The sequence below is a fragment of the Sebastes umbrosus genome, chromosome 5, assembly GCF_015220745.1.
Source record: "Sebastes umbrosus isolate fSebUmb1 chromosome 5, fSebUmb1.pri, whole genome shotgun sequence".
Lineage (NCBI taxonomy): Eukaryota > Metazoa > Chordata > Actinopteri > Perciformes > Sebastidae > Sebastes > Sebastes umbrosus.
The window spans coordinates 36,517,501-36,541,804 of NC_051273.1; the positions used below are offsets into that span (position 1 = coordinate 36,517,501).

General features: G+C 41.0%; 1 long non-coding RNA gene across 1 annotated transcript; it reads left to right on the forward strand.

The window, feature by feature from the left end:
* The first annotated feature begins 180 nt into the window (after window positions 1–180).
* On the forward strand, window positions 181–24,025 carry LOC119487920. Its single transcript, XR_005206814.1, has 5 exons — window positions 181–472; window positions 2,192–2,197; window positions 13,083–13,091; window positions 15,967–15,970; window positions 24,015–24,025. It is a non-coding gene; the product is annotated as an uncharacterized LOC119487920 (long non-coding RNA).
* Window positions 24,026–24,304: the final 279 nt, after the last annotated feature.

A 24,304-nucleotide genomic window follows, 5' to 3' on the forward strand; every position in this document is an offset into this window, starting at 1 on the left:
CACAGGACATGAACGAACAGCTGATTGTAAAGTGAACGTGAAACGTAATGCACGGGACACAAACAGCAGTTTACTGGATGAAAGCCTTGTATCTAACAAATATATTATATATATTATCACATTTGGAGCAGAGCCAGCATGTAGAGTGTGTGTGTAAGTGTGAAGTGAGTGGTGAAGCAAGAGAGAGAGAGCGACGGGAGCGAGTAACGTTATCAACTCTGGTCCAAGCAGGAAACGGAAACAGTGTTGAGTTTCTCCGTTCTGGGCTTCTGTAGAAACATGGCGGCCCAACATGGCGGACTCCGTGAAGAGGACCCGCTCCCTATGTAGATATAAACAGCTCATTCTAAGGTAATGAAAACACAACAATTCTTATTTTGAGGTGATTATACGCAAAAGAAAATATACTTATTAGTATTGTATTCCATTTCTGCTAATAGATCACCCTAATTGTAACACACTGGTCTTTTAAGTCATATTTTATGACGACATCAACCTAAACAAAAGGAGAAATATGATTTTGTGCTTTTGTGGTTATATAAATGTAATTTATGGTGCTGTTAGATTGCTGCTAAACCGTTAATGCAGGAGCGTGTGCCTCCCTTTGTGTGTGGCAAGCGGGAGAGCAAACCGTTTTTTGACTGCAGAAAATGTTTTTGAAAGGCTAAAAGCCAACAAATATGTATTGAAGCAGAATATTTAGCTAGATAAAAATGCCACGGGAGAACCAGAACCAGGGATGCACGGGGCAGATTGTCAAACCCCGCTGCAGTAAAATGAGAGGTTTTCTAAAGGGACTCTGGTGAAATCACTACCGCTTTTGTCCAAAGGGACCGCCAATATTAAAACAAAATGAAAGGTCCTCTTAGTAGCTTTAGGATAGATAAGATGAACTTTTACTATTGCAATATCAACAGTAATTATTCACTTGATAGTTGGTTCATTTTATTGTATGATACTGTTGATACCATAAGATCATTAATTGTTTATGCAATCTTATGGACAATAAATAATAAAATATTTTGATATCTAGTAACTGTGTGTAAAGACAAGTTAATAACATTAATACGATTGCACTGATTAGCTAGCTCTGGATGAGCTCCATGGCGCAATCACTGGCTACGAGAACCAGCACCCGCAGGCCATTTCCATCGTGGCGGGGGACTTTAACCACTGCAACCTTAAATCAGTGCTACCGAAATATTACCAACACGTCAACTGTTCCACTCGGGGCAACAAGACTCTGGACCACTGTTACTCCACCATAAAAGGAGCGTACAGGTCTATCCCACGGTCTCACTTTGGGAAATCAGACCATTCTTCCGTGCTCTTGCTACCTGTTTACAAGCAGGAGGCAAAGAGGGAGAAACCCACCCTGAGGTCAGTCCAGTGCTGGTCAGCGGAGGAAGAGCTCAATCTCCAGGGTTGTTTTGAATCCACTGACTGGTCAGTTTTCAGAGATCCTACTAGCCTGAGTGAGTACGCTGATACAGTTACTGACTATGTTAAATTCTGTGTGGACACCTGTATTCCCACTCGTACCATCCGCTCCTATCCAAACCAGAAACCATGGATTAATAGCAACGTCCGCCTGAGACTAAAATAAAGGTCCGACGCCTTCAAAGCAGGGGATGAGGAGCGTTATAAGGAAGCCAGGTACGAGCTTAGGAAGGCCATCAAGTCAGCCAAAAAACAACACCGGGACAAACTTGAACAATATTGTAACGACGGGGACTCGAGGCGCTCATGGCAGGGCCTGAAAGCCGTAACAGGCTATAAAACCAAACCAGGTGGCCTCACTAACACCACCGCTTCATTCCCTGACCAGCTGAACACCTTCTATGCCCGCTTTGAGCATGTCGTGGAGCCACCAGCACAGGGACAAATTCTTGCCACGGATACACACACACTCAGTGGGACAACACATGAGGTGACAGAGGCTGATGAGTGCAGAGTTTTTAAATGTGTAAAAGCCGGTCCGGATGGCATTACTCCTCGGGTCCTCAAGTCCTGTTACAGTCAGCTTTCTGTTGTTTTTACAGACATTTTCAACCTGTCACTGTCTCTCTGTGTGGTTCCAACATGTTTTAATAAATCCATAATTGTGCCTGTGCCCAAGAAATCACCTGCATCTTGTCTGAATGATTTTAGACCTGTAGCCTTAACATCTGTGATTATGAAGTGTTTCGAGCAACTGGTTAAGGCATACATAAATAACAACATATCTGCCAATATTGACCCATTACAGTTTGCATATCGGTCTAACAGAGCTGTGGATAATGCTGTTTTACTGGCTTTATACACAGTGCTAAAACATCTGGAGGGAAAAAAACACACGTCAGAATGCTGTTTGTTGATTACAGCAGTGCTTTTAATACAATCAAACCATCTCTTCTAGTATCTAAGCTGACAGACCTCAGCCTCTGTAATTCCATCTGCAGGTGGATACAAGATTTTCTGACAGGCCGACCTCAGACAGTAAGAGTAGGAAACAGATACTCATCTACCACAGTTCTGAATACCGGTGCTCCAAAAGGTTGCTGTTTCAGTCCCTTACTGTATAGTCTGTACACATATGACTGTGTGGCTAAACATCATACAAACAGCGTTGTGAAATTTGTAGATGATACAACAGTGATAGGGCTCATTACAAATAACAATGAGATGGCATTTAGGGACGAAGTGAGGAACTTGACCATGTGGTGTCACAACAACAATCTGTCCCTTAATGCGGAGAAAACTAAGGAGCTTTTAATTGACTTCAGGAGAATTAAAACTGTTCAATCACCTGTTGATATAAATAACACTCCTGTCCAAATTGTCAACAGCTTCAAGTTCCTAGGGATCCATATTTCTGACTCCCTCTCCTGGTGAGGTGTTTCTGAGGTGTTTAAAGAAACATGGTATGTCCACAAAAACCCTCATCAACTTCTACCGGTCCACAATAGAAAGCATCTTAACTGGATGCATACTAGTCTGGTTTGGCAACATTACATCATATGATCACAAACTCCTGATGAGGACAGTGAAAACAGCATCAAAAATGATTGGATCACCGTTACCACAGTTACAGGACATTTACACCACGCGCTGCAGGAAGAAAGCACTTTGTATCATGCAGGACACAAGTCATCCAGCATATACACTGTTCTCTTATCTCCCTTCAGGGAAGTGCCTACAGAGCATCAGAGCTCGGACCTCTCGCCTCAGAGACAGTTTTTACCCTCAGGCAGGCGGTCAGACTACTGAACAGTAGCACTAAATGAATGCAGAGCTGTGGATTGTTTTATGGATGTTTTAGGTTGTTTTATAATTTTATTCTCAGGTATTGTCTTATTTATTGTAGTATTTATCAACTGTACTATTTATAGATTTTAAGGGCTGAGAGAGAGCCAGGGTAAAATGCATTTCATTGCATTTCACTGTACACTGTACTTTTAAATGCATATGACAAATAAACTTGAAACTTGAAACTTGATTAGCCTGAGCCACAGTAGATTTTTCTTGTACTGTAAGTTGAGAGAGAAACAAAGTGTGACTTGTTCTGAATCCTACTCTTTGTTTACTGTTGTCCTGTGCAGACCACCCAGACGGAACAGTATCTGTATCTGTTCACGCCTGGTCACTGGAGCATGGGGAACTAATCTCTGTGGAAATGCAGCTGTTAGCTGCATGCTGCTCATATCTCCCCACTACAGTGTCACAGTATTCTCTGTGGGGTCACCAGCAGCAGGAAATCGAGCTGAATTCCCTTAAACTGTGGCATGCTTGCTTTGCATAGTAATGTGTGTTTCTGCAGAACAGAGGTTTAGGGTGGATGTTCATTATACTGTATATGTCCCTGGCTGGGACACAGCTGACCCTGGAGCTATTAGAACAGGAAAAGGAAGAATTATATAGGAATTATATAGGAATTAAACAGGAACGTTGGTGCAGATACTGTACAGAACCAATTTGTTATATTGAGAAATGTGAGTCGATTGAGGTTGTGTTTTGAAAGTAAACAGCTTAACATATTATTATATATACAGTATGTATTTAGTGATAATCACATGCCCAGCGGCAGGAAGATAACATTCATTAACAGTGAGTAACAAATACATTTCAAACTAAAATCATGCAAATAAAACCAAGCAGAATAATAGAAAAAAAAATATTTAAAGCACACTATATACAAAATCTACCCCCTTACTGCGGAAGTTTAATCACCTTTAAGATGATTGTTATTTCAGTGTTATGGCAAGAAAATTAACTGGTTTGGCCATATTATACAATATCAATCATATCTTTGTGTAACTATTTGAAAAACTTTGTTACCACAATGCCTTTGCTGGTTATGTATTGTATTGATCCACACTTTTGTGGTCTAATACGGTACACAGATTTGACAGAATTTTATTTTAAGTTTTCATTCTTTTGCTTTCTGTGCATTTTACACCTTTATTTTTAAGATTGTTCTTTTGATGGGATGGATGTTCATATGACTAGATATCTTACCAATTCCTCCTCCTTCGATTTTAGGTTCTTGGAGTACAAGGCGGGGCAACAGACAGATGTCACACAGCCAACTATAGAGAGGCAAATCCCGCCCTTTACGGTGGACCACCACGGGACCTTATTTCAGAAAAAGCATAGACGGTAGTCAACGTTGAGAGACAAATATTTATTTGATCCCGTTTGAATTGTGGCATGAATCACACATATGATGTTTGTCAATTTAAAAGATTATTTCACAAGTCAAGAAAGTTGCGGTTTGTCGCAGATTTGTTGTTGTGCCATTTAGTTTGTGTGAAACCGCTCAGTGAACTACAGCTCTCATCTTGCACAAATACCAACATAGCCGTTACCTAGCTAACTTAGCTATGTTCCACGCACAAATGAAACGTTTACCATTTTTTTGTATTTGAAGACCTTAGAAAGATTTTCAGTAAATAGTTGAAACGAAGAACATGGACTACGGAGTTTTATTGAAACACGCGTCAACTACATGCTTGGACTCTATAGCTTAAGTCTTATTTTTGGCAAGGTTATTAGTCGGTTTGGCTGTGATTTGATCTTTTTTTTATTTAGTCAGGTAGACCTTGTTAAAACTGTGAGTTAGGAGTCCGCTTTTGGTTGTATTTATTTATTTGATTTAAAGGTTCTCTATATGATATCCAGAGCATTAATATAGCAAAAAACAACTATTTGCTATGTAAAGATATAGATAGAAGAAGATAGAGCATTTAGCTCCTTTAAGCAACACCCTCAGGCTCTTCTCCTTTGTAGTTTGCCTCCCTTGCCTACGACTGATCCATGCAATAAATAACTTTATTTTACCAAATCCATCTGGTTTTATGTTGCTTCCCTTTGTGTGTGTGTGTGTGTGTGTGTGTGTGCGTGTGTGCGTGTGTGTGTGACACCAGGAGTGTACTGGAGTTGAGTGTCTGTGGTAATGCAGTGCTGACCCAGTATCTGTGCTGGTCAGGTCCTCCAGGAATACTGGTTTTCATGGCACTAAAATATAAATCTGTCAAAGCCCAGATTTGAATTACACATTAGCCCCACTCCACCCCCATCTGATGTTTCTGCCCTCTGTCTCCAGCACTGCAGAGGAAAGGATATCCAACTGGCAACAAGGGACTCGATAATCATCTTTTTTATTTCTCTCTTTCACCATTTGTCCTTCATACACATTCAGACCCGCTTTATCTTGATAGTGCATCTCCTCATGATGTTCATATCAAGGTCAAATATGTACATTGAAAAATCTATGCAATACAGTAATATTCAACATTTTCAAACAAACAAATGACTTATGCAAACTGGAGTGCCTGGTAGCCGAGTGGTTACAGCGCATGCCATATGATCGCAACGTGCCCGGTTTGATTCCGGCCGTGGGACCTTTGTTACAAGTCATATCCCACTCTTTGTCCTCTGACAAATAAAGGCCAAAAAAAAAAGGAAAAGATTATGCAATAATAATAAATAACAGTGCATTAATACAAACTGATTCAGCCTAGAGACAGTTCATTAAAGCTTGTTCATGTGCTGTTCTCCAGAGTTGAAGATGTTTTATAGGTTTTTGCTTTGGACCAAATAAACAAATAAGAGGGTAGTCACTGTGTCATCAGCAATAAATAGTATCAGTTATGGTAATGTGGTATCCCCCAAAATGTGTGACTACTTCTGTGTGTCATTTTTAGAGGTCCCCTGGGCATAATATCATCCTATTAATAAAGGTGGCAATTATGTTCTTTTGTTTTTCACTTTTACTGTGGAGAGAAGCAGTAAGTCCAAGCAGAAGGAAGTTGGAATGTTCGGCATAGAGCTGTTGCATCCGGCTTTCCTCAGGGAGAGACTTCCACCCAAGCCCTCAGAGGCAATCTGGAAGACATGCTGCCGTCAGATCTGCATCTCCATGTGACTTCTTATGCGGCTTGAACATGGCTCCACCTCCAGCCAGGTGACCATCCCCACCCATGGAATACCTAGGCCCAATCCCAATGTCCCCCTAAGGCCTTAAACCCTAAACCCTCAGGGAATTGACTGACGCCACCCGGTAAATGGTTGAGTGTGAGAGGCTGCAAGGGCTTGAAATGGTATGAATATGAATGGGACGGCACTTTGTGGCAACATATCATGTTAACATTTTTATTTTACGTATTTTACTGCCTAATTGTACATCCGTCAAAAAATCAGTTTACATGTTTTTGTCAAACTTTATTAAGCTAAATTAACAGAAATGGTTGATGAATAAACCAGGTAGTAGTATAGTCTAATGCTTGCATTCCTCTGATTCCATGTGTTTTTATTGACCATCTTAAATCCTTAATGTTAAAGGGACTGTTTGTAAGATTCAGAAATGCTTGTTAACAGCGACACCTGTGGCCGTTAAGTCAACGAAAGTCAGCGTCCTGTTGCTCGCGCTTGCTCGCTCTACATAGACATGAAGGAGCATCACTCAAAACAGTGAGGTGACACACGTCAGCTAAAAGCACAATATCACTCTATATTTCAGCTGCTTGGCAGTAATGTTAGCTGACCAGACGAAGGTCTCTCCATGAATCAATGCTGATCCTAGTGTTGGCTTTTCCTGCTTCAGCCTCCCGACCGCGGCCGGAGGGAACAGGGGAGACACCGGCACCCGGTCGGAGACAATAACGTTTCTCTCTGAGGAGCCCCGTCACTTCACAAGACACGGGAAACCTCTGTTGGTCTGGAGGAGCTGCAGCAGTTATTTCTGCACAAACGTCCACTGTACATTCACTAGATATTCTCAGAGCTAAACTAACTCTTCTGCAGTGTATAGTGTGCGCGCATGCACGTGAGAGTGGAGCAAGCTGAGTGAAGACAAGCAGGCAGAGGAGCAGAGTACCACAGAGACTCCAGCCCTGGAGACCAAAGCTACGGTCTCCCCCGCATACTCACACCGCAGCCAACACTGTTTTGCAAGACTGGCTTCACTAGATAGAACTTTGCGGTTTTGGTGCTTCCATGTAGTTTCTGCTGGAGTCTTGTCTGAACAGCGTAGCCACACGAGAGCGCGCATATGCGAGCGCCCATGGGACATCCACCCAGGTGATTTATACGTGGTCCCTTTAATGTTTCTGTGCAAATTAAAATATGCCTGGCTGAACACCCATGTGCCATCCTCTTTGTTTACCTCTTTTCACGCCTCAGAGTTTCCCCTGGTAACCGTGGTAATCCTGTGTTTAATGTCACAACGCAATGAATTGTGGGTTATTCCCTCAGGCAAAGCCTACAGTAATGCGGACTTACGGAAAGTGTTCATAAAGGGCTCAAATTGTTTGCGAGAGATTCTTCAAGGACTTGGCAATTCGACAGCGGGACAGCCCTAAACACTCAAGGACTCTGCGGGAACGAGCCTCAAAGTCTGTGAGTGTGGACATTGGGATTGGGCCCTAGTGTGTCTACCTCGCTACCTTCTGCTGTTGGCTGCAAGAACCAACAGACAAGTTTTCATATACTCACACCATTTGAGCATGTGTATGTGGATTAACTTTATTTTTGACTGAACTGTCCCCACAACAACTGGAAAATGCTACTCTTTCTACCCAAAACACTACTTTAGGTCACCACAGTACACTGCAGTATTTACTAATTTCTCAGAGTGCATTTCTTTTAGTTAGTGTACCCAAGTTGTTTTTGTAAGTATATCAGACTTTTACAATGAATTAGTCCATAACTTCTTGTAAGCTTTTCTTGATAGAGACAGTGGAATTGATGAGAAAATCTACCTGTCTCTATATGAAGTGAAGTGTCTTTGTAGCAATAAAGTCCTTTCTTCTTCTTCCTGTTTTCTTCTGTCTCTCAAGGGAGTTTCTTAAATTTGCTCAGCACCTTTGTTTGTATTCACCCTAAAGCTGTTGTCAACAGTGTGATTCAGAGATGGAAATCTGCCCCTCCCATCGCACCAAACATTATAGTGGCTAATTTGAATCATTTGACTTTGAAAATGCCCTTGAGCAGTTTGCAGCAGTATGTCTGTGCCTTACACACCATAAAAAACACTGGACACTGCTGGAGAAAAACACTTTAACGGTCTAACACCACAATTCAGTACGACATAGTTCACAGTCTGTTCACGTTTTCAGCAATTATTTCCTAACATGTATAATGAGTTTAGAAACAAATCTCTGATTTTACTTTAGCCGGACTTTTAATGATAAAAACAGCAGGAAGTGGAAATGCTGGTCAACTATCATCTATTGCGAAAGAAAAACATTCCCAATACCCATTAAGACTTTTTTTCGATGTCACTTTGAGCGGATTTCCTCTGGTTGACTCATGTGCCTTTGATTCTTAGGGTGTGTACGTTCATGGGCAAAGTTTAATCTAAGTGTTGCTGTCCTTCAGGCACGCATGCTTATCTCCTCATTCCACACCTTAAAAGCCAAACGATAGATCAATCAAACCTGGTCAAAGCTTTGGAATTACTTTCCACATGCTTTTGCCTTTCCTGTCATCCATCATTTTTCCTCGTGGCTACAGTCTTGTCACGACCTGCGGAGGGATACCGGCATGTGAAATATTAAAGGCAGGCATAAATTGCTCATTAAAGTTACTACAAGGAACTTTTAATTGGCAATGAAACAGTCTCAATGTAATACTGATGCCTCTATATGACTCGCATAAGCAAACGAGACCCTCAGTGAGAAGATTGGCTATTTCTATATAGTTATTGTTGCTTGTCATCGGTGCCACCGGTTCAGTTTCAGGTGCAGGTTCACCAGAAACTCCTTCAGCATCAATCAGGCCGCTGCGGACGGACCCAGATCCGGCTTCGCTGCCGCCTTCCATCTGCAATCGGAGCCTGCTACAGTAAAATGAGAGGTTTTCTAAAGAGACTCTCTTTTGTCCACATGACCACCAAATCAACACAAAATGAAAGTTCCTCGTTGTCGCTTTAAGAATATTACAGTCTGAAAACACAAACAAAGACTGCATTTGCATAGATGCTGCTTTAGAGTAACTACTTCAAAATAAGCATTGCTCCTTCCTGGTTCAGCTTAAATTGTTGGACCTGGATTTGTCTTTTTGCAGTTTGACTGAGTAGCTGTAACACAATACTGCCAACAGGCCTGTTATTGCGTAATAATACACTCATAATTCATTTTATTATTTAAAGCTTCAGAGGGTAGAAATGGAGCAAATATGATTAAAAAAAATCATTTTTATAAAACAGTAGCTATATCCTGACAGTAGTGCATGAGACAGGTGATCTGAAAAAAAAATCATGTTCCTCTGTGTCCTCCGGTGCTCCTAACGGCATCTGCAAGATTTCACAGACCGGAGGAAAACAAGCAATCAGAGCTGATCAGAGGTCTGGACTACGAAGCAGGATTTGGCGTTAGCGAGGTAACTTCAGGGTTAACCCTTCAGGGTTTTCCGTACTATGAAGCTGGATCACTTCTTACCGTGGTGGATCACCATGGTAACTGATGCTGAACAGCTAACCTGCTCCAGAGCAGGTTATGTTCCAGATAAGAGATCAACTCGTATAAAAGCACCTCCTACTGACCAATCAGAGCTCGGTGCGGTGATCGTATGATAATATCACACACATATGAAGAAGTTTAAATCATAATCCAGTATGAAAACAACACAGTTTAAACTGACAAATGCAGGAAGGACAGCTGGATTTATGCTGTGGGTGTTTACCGCTTTGATTTATATTTTTATATTTATATTTTTTAACTTCATCTTGAGTCTGTTTCACACCGTCTGAGAGGGGGGATGCAGCTGAAAGAAGGTTTAAATAATGATAGACGCCACATGTTACACAGGGTAAAAAGATGAGTAATCCTTTCATCTATTACACTCTTAAAAGTTATTTATATTTAGACGAGTAAATCTGACTTTTGAGTGTTCCGTTAAATTAATAAATCTGTTAATCCAGAGTTTTTTCTTTTGCCAGCTGTCCTTCCTTCATTTGGCAGCTTCAACTGTGTTACTTTTAGTCTGATTATGTGTTTAACTTCTTCGTATTTGTGTAATATAGTTTGCTCTTCCTTTTTTAAATGTGCCGCTCTGTCTGTCAGTAGACTTGTCCATGTCTGTGATTGGTCATAAACCGCAAACACTGCCCCATTTATGTGAACGCGCTCATAACGAGATTGGAAAACTCTGGGTTGACTTACTGAGTTGATAACCAGCTTCGTAGGACCGTTTAGCGAGATGTCGTTTGTTAGGGTTAGTGAAGCCAGATAACGAGAAGATATCCTGGGTATGTTGATTTCGCTTCGTAGTACAGGCCTCTGGAGTCTGCCGTCCAGCTGCCGTCTATAAGAGCCACGAGTCAATCACTCGTGAACTCCGACCAAATGGTCAAACTAGGCAGCGCTGATCAAATATGAGTCAGTATTCTGTTACGTTAATGCCTACTTCCCTCCTCAAATGTTTCAGAATCATCTTGTAGTGCACGGTTTAGCTGTAAAATTAGAAAGTTTGTGACCCGGCGGCCATGTTGAAAACTCTTGAAGAAATACTAAGCACCGCCCACCAGCCGGAGCACAGCCAATAGGAACGCTCTCTCTCTCTGAAATGACCTGTGATTGGTCAAAGTCTCCCGTCACAGGCTAGATGTTCTAAAGCCTCAAAACAGAGCCATGAGGAGGAGCAGAAGTCTAGTTATCTCTCAGAACACTTGATTTACAATATGCTGAAAGGTTATTATGGGATTTGAGTGTTTAAGCTTTAACGATAATAATTATAAGCATTCATCCATATCATTATTTAAAAGGTTCAACAACATTTTTGGACAACATCCTGGCATCAACTAATGAATTAATTGGAGCTGCTGCACCTGTGGCAACTTGTTATTTTTGGTTATGTTGGTTTTCAGTTCATTCTTTTCATATAGCATCTTGGTTAAATTATTCATGAATCGAAGCATAATTCACACAGGCTAGCTGAATTTTTCTCTCCTCCACAATGCCTTTTTTAATACTGTTTTTTGTGTGAAAAAAAAGCATCTGCAGGCCAGTTGACTATCATCATCATGAATAATAATAATGATAAATAACTTTATTTGTATAGCACCATACATGTAGAGATGCAGCCCAAAGTGTTTTACAAAACAGGATTAATTACAATGTTAGGTTTAAGAGCTGACAAGGTTGAATTACCCCAAATTAAAAGCCCGATTAAAAAGATATGTCTTTAATATCTGTTTAAAAATAACAAGGGGAAGATCCAACAGGAGGGTATTTTGGAAGAAATCTTTGTGGACAACTTGAAGAAAATTGAAGAAAATAACCTTAACTTTAAGCTCGGGTAGGAAATTTATTTATAGAAGCATTTTTGTTATATTTTTTCTGAAATTCTCATTACATCCCGACAGCAACCAATAAATCAAGTGCTCTGACAAAAAAAGAGAGAAAATAATCTGGTGTCTGTGGCTGTAACAGAAATGTAATAAGCCCGTCCAATCGTTTCATTCAGCCCAAATGAAACGATTGGATGGGCTACCTACCTGTCTAACTACCTTCACTCACCCTGCCCATGCACTCATTCATTGTGACCCATGGATGTATTAAGAGAACTGGATCCAGCATTGGAGGCGGGGCCCCGTTCATTCCTATGAAAGTTGCTCAGTGGAGCATGAAGCCTAAATGGCTCGACTTCCGCCTGAAAAAAGTACCCGGATCTTGGGCACATGGAACATGCGCAGTAGCGTCCGCTCGGTCACATGACTCGGTCATGGGGTCCCAACATCACGCCGTCGCCTCGGTCTGGGTCTCACTCACATGAACGGAGGAAGGGAAATAACTCTGCATTCAGCTATTAGTGCGTTTTACAACTTTAAAAACTTAATTTTTTAAATAAGGACTATTAGAGTGTTCGTACTGGGAAGTTGATTCATCTCAAAAAAAAAATGTCTGCTGAGTTACCTACGTCTCTTTCCCAATGTAAGTCTATGAGAAAAAGTCCCAATGCATCATGTGACGGACACGGAAGTTGCAGTACCGCCGTTTGGCCACTACGAAAGTTGGGATCAACGACAGGCGCTCTTCCTAGGGGCTTGGTGTGACCTGAGTCCTCCACAAGGCTAGGCTGTTAGCTGGACAGCTGTGAGTACTAACAATAGCCACGTTCGTTGTTTACGTTCATTATGATAGCTGTTTTCTTACATGTGAATGAGACATGAGGTAGTAGGATTTGGTTAGTGATGACAGCAATGCGCTGTGCTCCTCTCCTTGGAGCGAGGCCTGAAGGGAGGATCCGTTGGATACTTTCAAAATCTATCACACGCTGGCTCATAGACTGTATATAAAGATGGATGGGGCATCTCCACTTCTTCCCACTGTACAGTAGTGAAACCAAAATATCCTGGATACGGGAACTGCCATCTTAAGTTTTGACATCATTTGGAGCCAGAGTCTGGAATCTTGGATCACTCGTGATCACTCGTGAACTCCGACCAAACGGTAAAACTAGGCAGCGCTGATCAAATATGAATCAATATTCTGTTACGTTAATGCCTATTTCTCTCCTCAGATGTTTTCAGAATCATCTTGTAGTTTAGCTGTAAAGTGAGAAAGTTTGTGACGCCGCCACCATTGTGAAATCTGGTGAAGGAACGCCAAGTTCCAGTCGCATGACTGAAGCACAGCCAATAGGAACGCTCTCTAAATGAAATGACCTGTGATTGGTCAAAGTCTCCCGTCACAGGCTAGATGTTTTAAAGCCTGAAAATAGAGCCATGAGGAGGAGCAGAAGTCTAGTTTTCTCTCAGAACACTTGAATTACAATATGCTGAAAGGTTATTATGGAATTTTTGCCCAATGATGCCAAAAATATACTGACTACTGCCACTTTAACAAGAAGATCATTTTAAAATGGTGTAAAGTAATATGTATATGAAACAATTCCATTTGAAATAATGTCATATTTTAATTGAATTAACTAATTTTACATTTCTCAACATTGAGACCCGGGGCTGCACTGTGGTGCGAATCCGACTTGGGACTCTTCTATGTGGAGTTTGAAGAAAAGTGGTGTTCGGACCCATAAAATGCTTCATACATTTTTTTAAATCACATTATTTAGTATTATTCTTTAGTATATATTTATCAAGCATTGCACTGCAAATTTTAACATCAATCCAAAAATTTCATTGCTGAGACTTTAAAATGCCCATAGTTGCAGAAACACCCGAATATGTTTCGCTGCAACGGTGGAAAACATCAACAAACTTCGAAGGAGTTTCCTTTGGTGACTGCGGCTGAGCCATCCTATAATGCACAGGGCGGAGAGAAATATGAAGGGCCGCCCTAAACACTTTGGACTGGTTCTGCTATGCGGGGGGGGGGGGGGGGGGTTGTCTCTATTTGAGCGGAGCAAACTGACTTGTGAGTCTAATAAAATAGTTATCCTCCATGTGGAAAAGTATTAATATTGATAAGGCTTGGATGTTGTTGCTGCAGGAAAACAATTTGAAGACAGACTACAGTATTTCCACCAGATTTTACTGTCCGGGGATTGCTGTTCAACACACAGAAATAAGCTTTTGGTCTAACCAGTCCAGGTGTGACATGTATGAATATCCTATTACAGATCCGTCCCGTGTCCTGTGTAAACAAGGTGGTATTCACAATCACAGGAGTTAAGGGGCCTATGGTGAAGACAGGCCAACACCTTGCATAGGTCTGTCACAGAGGGGTCTGTTGTTGGTGTCAATTACAGCCCGTGGACACGAGAGGTGAGTGAGGGCTTGGAGTCAGTGGAAGATGAGTTGGTGGAGGGAGAAAACACAAATACAGAGAAGCAGTGAGAGCAGTGGTAGACTGCTCATGGGCACAAGGACAGTTGGTGGATGCTTTCATCCAGAGTGCTTTCTATTTTTAAAAATGCTGATCTAAACAGTACATGCACGGGATATACGGGAACTAAATCCCCAACCACTGAGCTAAACTGATTCACTAATTACAATAATAAATGATGAATTATTAATGAAACAGAGAATTGTTTCAGCAAGTCATTTCAGTAAGTAAAGTTGTGAGGAGAAAGTTGTGTGAGTCTCCTCTTGCAAACAGTGTAGACGGATGAGCCCAGGTGTGATGGTCTCCAGAGCGATTAAAGGAAGGAAATGGATGGCAAGAGGCCATTCCAAGCAATTCATTTACTGAACTTTTCCCAAGAAAGATCTTTACAGAGACGTCAGGTCAGATGGGGCAAGTACCACTAATTTTCATTTCCTCGATCCTCGCTTGAACCGCAAGTTGTTCTGGTGGGCCATCTTGAAGACCGTCCTAAAGCTCTTATTTCTGCACGGAGGAGCGAGGAGGGATCTCTGATGAGCGATGAGCGAGGATACACTAGAGCAGCCTTCACGGAAGTCTTTTTACCGACCAACACGCCCCCTTATTGGATATCAGTTACTGATTGTAAGCTGCTGCCCACCGGACTGATCTGATAACTTTACCTTTCAGCATCACTGGAGTTTAATACCAGAGTGAAGACAGATCACAGATTAAACGTTTTATATTTTAGTTGTCATCTGATTCACCATCTAGTTCAAATCTGTGTTAATTGTAGGTGTTCCAGCAGCAGAAGGACCTGCAGTATCTCTTAGTGATGGGAATTCCGACTCTTTGTAGTGAGCCAGATCATTTGGCTCAGCTCACCAAGAAGAGCCGGCTCTTTCGGCTCCCAAACGACTCTTCGTTTTACCACTTCTGCCTTTTATAATCCGGGGTGCAGATGCCTACAGCGACCACTACCTTATCGCTGCCACCATCAAGCTGAAATTGAAAAAGTCGGTCCTAAAAAGCCAGCGAGGGAAGAAAGTGGACATTGCAAAACTCCAGTATCCTAAGAAAAACAAGGAGTTCGTGTTGGAACTCAGAAACCGCTTCAGCACACTAGATGCTGCCTCTGATATGGAAGAAGAATCCACCATAAACAGTAAATAGCATGCCATTAAGACCATATATTCAGAAACAGCACAAAAAGTACTGGGCTTCAAGCAGAAAGGGGCCAAAGAATGGATATCAGCTAACACCTGGCAAAAAATTTAAGAGAGGAAACAGCTGAAGGCAAAGATACTGAACACCAAGTCCCAAAGACTCCTTGAAAAAGCCAAGTCGTCCTATAAAAATAAGGACAGAGAGGTAAAGAGGAGTGCCAGGAGAGACAAGAGAGTTTTTGTTGAAAACCTGGCTAATGAAGCCGAGAAGGCAGCAGCCTATGGAAATCTGGGCAGTGTACAAGATCACAAAGAGACTCTGTGGAAATTTTACAAGCCAAACTACCCATGTTAGGGACAAGAATGGCAACAGCTGTACATCAGAACGCGAGCAAGCAGCCAGATGGGTTCAACACTTCCAGGAAGTGCTCAACCTCCCTGAGCCAGAACAACTAGCTAACATCACAACAACAGACAATATCCTGGATATTAACATCAGCCTCCCTGACTTTGCAGAGGTTAAAACTCCCATCCTAAACCTGAAGGGTGGCAAGGCATGTGGCATAGACGCTATCCATGCTGAGATGCTGAAGGCAGACATTCTCACATCAACACCAGTTCTGACGGACCTCTTCCAAGACATGTGGAATAGTGACACCATCCCTGAAGACTGGTCCAAAGGTCTCATTGTCAAAATCCCCAAGAAAGGCGATACCAAAAACTGCGACAACTGGCGAGGAATCACCCTTCTATCAATTCCAAGCAAGGTGTTCTGCAGAATCCTTCTTAACAGCATGGAGACAACCATTGACACCAGGCTTAGACAGGAGCAAGCAGGTTTCAGGAAGGGAAGAGGACATACGAACCAGATCTTTGCTCTGCGAAACATTCTTGAGCAGTGCTTGGAATGGAACACACCCCTTTATATCAACTTTGTAGACTTCAGGAAGGCCTTCGACAGTGTTCACCGAAACACTCTCTGGAAGATACTACACTCTTATGGAATTCCACCAAAGATAGAAAGCAGCACCCTATGAGAGAATAACCCTAAACAAGACAGAGATGAAAGAGGGCAGCAATCACACAAGCACACTTGAATTTAAGTAATGGGAGACAAGATGGAATTTAGATTATTTCTTTAACCTGAACGCCTTTCTGTGTTTGTTTGCAGTTAAGAACATCAGTGTGTGGTGGTGTAGTCTCTACACAACGATACACCTGTCTATAATTTACTCTCAGTATTGACACAAAAAATCAGAGAGAATTCCTTAATTTAGGATTGTTTTTTGTTCATGCTGCAACATCAGAATCCTTCAGAGATTTGGTAAAAAAAAATGTTTAGTCACATTGGAAAATACTTTCTTGTGAAACACTCTTACGTAATGCAGTCGTTCTGTCACTATGGAAGGCCACAAAAAGCCAGTTTGGGGAGTTTTTTGAGAATGTAAGGGGCGTGACGAAAAGGACCTGCATAAAAAGAGACAGAGAGAGACACACAGCAGACACATCTGCCCGAGAGCAGCAACACCCAGAGTGGTTCGTCACCGACCTCCATCTACAGAGCTTCATCTCCCTGTTGCTCCACCCGACCTCCAGACGGTAAGACAGGCTGCACACTCTTCCTCTCTCTGACTGGCTTCAGGTAGACCATGCTTATGCACCAACGGGATGACCGCTGGTCTTTAAAATCATTCTGCTTCTATCAAGATGCATCATGGTATATCAGTGTATCAACAAGAAAATTCATTTTGAGTCTGCAGTGACTTCAGGAAAACAAAGAAAAATACTGCACTGCTTATTAACATGATTTGGAAATATTCATTTTATCATTTGAAGAATCTTTTGGTTACTTTCAAAGCCCTCCACAGCTCATTTATGATCTTTTCATTCCTTTTAGCTCAAACACTGTGGAATAGAATGTCCCCCTCAGTATCAGATCAGCTGAGTCTTTGCCACATTTAAAAACCTTTTAATAACCCCATGCAGCATGCGAGAAAGGTTTGATGAGCACTATCCCTTATACTGTATGAATGGGGTTTAGTGTTGTTGAAGGGATTAAATGAGGTGTGTTGCAGTCTCTAACTATGTGAACTGTATCTCTCCCAGCTTGGGGCTCCATCATGAAGCCGGTTGCACTGCTCCTCCTGCTGGCAGGTAAGCAGCCATTGAAACGTTTTCAGTGCTTTAGTATATAACCTTGATTTTAAAGGCATTTGATGAAATCAGTTTCAAAGTAAAATCCTCTTTGCATACATTCCAACAGAAACATTTCATGAATGATACACTTTTAAAACATGTGCTCATCCATGAAATCAATACAAATGAATGAGGGTACCTTTAAATCAACATAAGTAAGTCAAGTTGAGACAATTTAGTGTCATAGATTCAGTTCATTCCTCCACTTGTTCATGAGGGGCTTAACCTTTAACTACTGACATTTATGAATAAGAAAACAGTGTTAGACTGAAGGCAGCTCTGATAGGAATTCACACTGAAGGAAAATATTTGGTAACGCTCCATGTTACAGGTCTGCAAATTTCATGGTAACCTATTTGAAGTTTCTTTGGAATTACTATCAAATTACCACAATATTTACCTCAAAATTGATCGAAAAATTTTTTTTCTATGAATATTAATCAATCATTTTATGCTAACATAGCATCTAATGGTTAAAATAGGGCCTTGAGGCTTGAGAAGCGGCTGTACGCTGCTCTTCATCGGAGATGGAAAACCAAACCTAATAGAAGACACTTCTGATCAGGAACAAATTTCATCATTGTGGGACACAAATGTAACCTGGAAGCTAATCTCATGATTCAGGGAGCTTTTTCAAAGAAGTTATTTGCTAATTATTATCTATTTATCAGCAGACATGAAAATAAAGCATATCAATTACCTTTTTATTCTTTTCCTGGATATGTATTAAATAAGCTATTGGGAAATAGCGGAATGTAGTTATTAAATAATGTTTATAATAATGTCATTTTTGATAAATTGAGGTAAATATTAGGATAATTTGGCTGTAATTCCAAATAAATTTCAAATTGGTTACTTGTTAATTATCACCTAATTACCCTGAAATTTGCGGACCTTTAAAATGAAGTGTTACCAAATATTTATTTTATTCAGAATTCAGAATTCATTCCGATGATCAATGTTATTTTAAGCCAGAGGTGTGAATTGGGAATGAACAGTGTAAAGTTCATCATGATGGATTGATGTATGATGTTTGTTTTGCTTCACATTCACGCTGTAGTTGCTGCCAGGCAGGTCGACCTCAATCTTTCTGAGGTGTTGGACGTCGGATTGTGTCCCATCAACTTTTATGGACGCAAGTATGTGAGTAAAATGAAACCATGTTTGCGTTTTTATCTAACAGACCGGCTGTTTGACTGTCTGGGAAAAAATGGATACAAAATGTAAAATGGAGCCGTTCCTCTGTTATTAAACTCTACACAACTAACTGAGCGAACTAAAACAACAGTCTGTTTTCCCTGAGATCAATATCAAAGTTCGTAGTTCTTTCCAGAAAAAACTTCTAAGAGATGATTATGAAATTATAAAGAAATAACAGAGCCATAAAATAGAGCATTACCAAATTATTATAAGCCTCAAAGAGTTATAGAAAATAAAATAGAAAACAATAAGTGTTGCAGAGTATATTTCCCATTGTATCCTAAATCATCTCCTGACCTTTCAGATTTGTTACATCACCAAATAATGCCCACAAATCTCCACATTTCCCCCAGTTCACTGTGGACTTTAATTTCTTTTCTCAAATGTAAAACTGCTCGTACGGGTAAAAAAAAAACTAAAAAACTACAAAAACGTTTTTGTATCGTTATTGACCTGAACTCATTTTATTTAGAGTAATTAAAAAAACACGTAGAGTTAGACATGGAGCAACAAATGTAACTAACAGTTTAATGAGATGGAACTATGCTGCTTTTGAGTCAAAGTCTTGAAAAGATTAATATTGCTACTTCATCAATGGTGTCTCTCTGGTTTCACAGGTGACCTTCAATGCAGATTCACCTGATTCAATTTGTTTCAAAAAATGACCCAGCTGAAACCGCACAAGACTGTCTGAAGTTGGAATATGGAAATGGTTCAGACGTTGTGTTTGTGTCGGTATACAGTATCTCAGCAATCATCACAGTACCCCCAAACATCGATTCCACTGCAACCTACGTTAATTATTTGAAATTCCACAGACACACTTCCTTTATGGTGAGTCATCATCAGTTCCATGTTTTTACACTGATCGACTGTTCAGCCTTTTGTACCACATTTGAAAGACATTGTGTGGCAAAGGGAACTTTGTTAACTAAGTTCATTTCTAAAATATGTTGGAAACCATTCCCTAATGTTTTCTGTCTCTCTTCAGTTTATGCTTTCAGATTTACTTTTGGTTCTACATTCTTGGGGCACAAGAAGCCGTGGCTATACAGACGTTTTCTAGTTATACATCTGACGTTGTAAGTATAGATATATCTTTGGTCCCAAAGATGATCCTGGGTCTCTTACTATGGCTACATATGTTCTCAAACCAATCTGCTTTATGACAAGTGAACTTGATCCTGACCTCAGGCTGTGATTTCAGAAGTTAACCACTGAAAAGTTCATAGCATCTGGTCCCTGAGAGTAGAGTGTCACTTCTGGTTACTTGGCAACCTGTGAAATGGGTTTAAAAGTCTTTTCTGTTGTGCAGTGGATTCTGGAAACATTTTTCATTTGACCTTCTGGGTTTTTCAAACGTTGCTGGGTAATATTGAATCTAATTGTAATATATGAGATCTACTAACTTGGAAATCATCAGAGATGATTAGCTCATTGAAACAGTCACTCATTGATAATATACAATGCAATGATATACCAATAATGCAGTGACACATGTCTGTAGTATTTGCTCTGTACTTCCACACACTGATTTAAATGAACAGTGACTACGACATCAAAGTGCTTCACCTTTTATTTTTAGGGTATTTACATCCACATTAGAAGAACAGTGTAGGAATTATGCTTCTTTTTATACACAGTCCCACAATTTCAGGGAACCGACACGTATTTTGAATAAAAACAGCACTAATGTGTATATTTTGCTGTGATAAACTCCCTGTCTACGACCTGCCCAGCACCAAACCGCATGAAGAAAGTTTAACATTTAGCAGCGAACACGGAGCTGGTGGAGACCAAACAGAGCTAAAGGGAGAGTGAATATTGGGCTCACATGACAAGGGGGGCTGTTTGTTTGTGGGCTCTTTTTGCCCTCAAGTGGCCAAAGACGTTGATTAGAAATAATTATCTTTAATAATTCTGGAGGGGCAACTGCTGCTCTTCGACTTTGCCTCCCCACTCAGATTCATCCTGCCAGTCTGGTCATCTGAAGCTTAGGTCACCACTGCTCTCACCGTCCCACTGAATCGTCCTAAAACTGGAGGAAAATAAACTGGAAAAACAAAGTTCGGAAACTTGTGTTTGGTGGATTATTTCTCTGTTGTTCCAATGCTAATGGTCATTGTATTTTACATCGTTGGAAAGCCTGTTTATTTACCTTCGCAATGATGTCCAACTTGTAAGGATCATGCATTTGTGGGATGAGCAGCACAGCTGATTATGTGGGGAGCGCCCAAGAAAAATTTGCCAAAATGCTCCGTCAATGGTAAACAGTGTATTCTCCTGTTGGTGTTGACTCTTGTTTTGAGTTGGTTGGTGGATTGGATGATTGAACTCTCTATCAGTAACAAGGAACAAACAAGACATATTGGCAATTTTACACTTTATTCATTTAATACACCGTCAGGAGCCTCAGTAGCGGTGGAAGATCCATACGCAGCCACAACAGCCTGGCACCTCCTCCTCATGCTGGTCACCAACCTGGTCACACGTTGCTGTGGGATGGCGTTCCATTCCTCAACCAGGATTCATTGCAGGTCAGCCAGCGTGGTTGTGTTGGTCACTCTAACACGTACAGCACGCCCAAGCTGTAGTGTTAGTGTTGAATTGGGTTGAGGTCTGGACTTTTGGTAGGCCGTTCCATTCTCTGTACTCCCACATTGTGGAGGTAGTCTGTGATAACCGTGGCTCTGTGGGGGCGAGCGTTGTTTCTTGTAGGATGAAGTTAGGTCCCAGATTGTGGAGATATGGGATCGCCACTGGCTGCAGAATCTCATCCCGATATCTCCCTGCATTGAGATGACCTTCAATGATGACAAGCCTTGTTTTTCCAGTGAGGGAGATGCCGCCCCACACCATGACACTGCCCCCACCAAAAGCTCTTACTCCATCGGTGCAACAATCAGCATAGCATTCTCCGCGTCGTCTCCATACTTTGACCCTGCCATCCAACTTTGGCAGACAGAACCTGGACTCATCACTGAACATGACATTCCCCCACATGTTCAGGTTCCATTGTCTGTGTTGTCGACACCAGCGCAAATGGGCCTGGCGGTGAAGGGCAGTCATTGCAGGCTTCCTGGTAGCCTTATGAGAATACACTGTTTACCATTGGCAGAGCATTTTGGCAAATTTTTCTTGGGCGCTCCCCACATAATCAGCTGTGCTGCTCATCCCACAAATGCATGATCCTTACAAGTTGGACATCATTGCGAAGGTAAATAAACAGGCTTTCCAACGATGTAAAATACAATGACCATTAGCATTGTAACAACAGAGAAATAATCCACCAAACACAAGTTTCCAAACTTTGTTTTTCCAGTATATATAAAAAGGGGATTCAAGTCTTAAACTGTTCACTCAGTATTACAGTATTAATCTTGATTTTTGTCTAATCCTTTTATAGAACCTGACTGCAACGGTCGGTAACTCATCTATGGGTTCATGGTCTTTCACTAATGTTGAGGTGTCCAACAAAGTTTACATTGATGTAAGCAGATGCAGAGTCTCAGAGTCTCAGGTAGGCAAATCTGGTGGTTCCCAAAGAAGGGATCCTCTGAACAAAAATGTGATATTTTGTATTTGCTGTTACTTCCTTCTCTTAAATTAGGGGCGGCTGTCGGTGGTTCGATCCCCGGCTGCTCTGGGTCACATGACGATGTGTCCTTGTGCAAGACATTTAACCCCAAATTGCTCCCGAAGGCATAGCCATCGGTGTGTGAATGAGTATTTAGATTAGATCCTGATGGGCAAAGTTGGCACCTTAGCAGCCTCTGCCATCAGTGTATGAATGTGTGTGTGAATGGGTGAATACTGACATGTAGTGTAAAGAGCTTTGAGTGGTCGGAAGACTAGAAATGCGCTGTATAAATGCAAGTGCATTTACCATTTTTAATTCTGTTGAAGTTTAATATTAAACTAATTTCATAACCCTCCTATCACCTCCCAGATGTCCTTTTGGTAGCCGGTTCAGAGATTGAGACGAGCCCAGAAACCTGCTCCAAAATCATCTGTGATGTGTCTTCAGCCGTCAGAACTGTCAATACATGTGGACCCACGGAGGTTTGCCAGGGCAACAACACGTAAATATGTTTGCTTTATATTTGGAACAAAGTTTGAATAAAGGTTTGGCTGACTGATTTAAATGAAGTGCACCATGTGGACTGAAAGCGACTTGTATTCAGAGAAACGTCACAAAACAAAGACTTGATGAGAAAGTTCTGATATTATTCGGATTAGAGCTGCAACTAACGATTACTTTCATTATTGATTAATCTATTTCTATTTCTATTTCAATTTAGCAATGCACTTCAATAACATTGTCAGAGTCACGATGGACAGTGTAACGACGGCTCGCCGTTACTGGAGTAATATAGTATGTTTAACTATAATTACTATACATATGGGTTATTGAATACACTTAATGATACATGTGGTTAAATGAACACACGGAGGTATTAATTAATTAATGAATTTATTGTTGATATATTTCAGTGGGGTGAGTCTGGTGTACAGGGTGTTTTGCAGCGGGGACGCGGGGCACTTCCTCCTCCTCGTTCTCCTGGAAAACACCAAAATAGATATTAAAATACACTTCTAATTATACCCCAGTGGTGTAAGTGTACAGGTAATGTAGATGAAAGATGATAGCTTCACGTATATTAACATTAAAACAGTCAATAACATGCGTAACTTACCTCTGCCTGTTTCCGTTTCCCAAGGTGTGCGGGTGAAAGAGATCGCCGGGGACTCGCGCCCTATTAATAGTTCCGGGAGGGCGAAACCAGTGGGAAGTGGGTAGAGGGGAGTTCGGCGGGACTGTTTTATATGTATTTATTCAAGGGTAATATTTATTGATATTTAATAAAGATATTTAGGTGGGTGTATATATTTATTAAGAGGCTTTATATTTGGGAACTGGTTTTATGTACATAGATGTGTATATTTTTGTATATTTGTGTGTGGTATTATATTTGGGAAATGGTATGTGCCAATTGAAGGGAGTATAAAAGCCTGGTGAATTCAAGTCCATGGGGGGAATACTAAGGTGGAGGCAACATGTGTGAAGGGTGTGTTAAAAGGAAAATAAAATGCTTCTATGCTGAAATGCCATCCAGTTGTGGACTGATCCTCATTTCCTCCTTGACCGCTCGGGGATTCTAACAGACAGTTTAAAAAAAGAACCAAATCGATGCAGCAGAACCAGATCTTTTACACCGTTAATAATAATAATAATAATAATAATAATAATAATTAAATAATAATAATGATAATAACTGCAAGCAGTAAACCCTTGGACTGAGGTTGCAGTACAGCCTTTTCTATCCAATAAGTGTCTCAAAATGTGTGTGAAGTTGTAGTTTTTCTTTAATCTGAGGTCACTGAGTGATTGTTCAGATTATTTGTATGGATATGTATGTATGGTTAGGTTTGTTATAGTCACAACATTTGCCTTTATGACAATAGCACAGCCTACATGTGGTTTGCATTTATTAT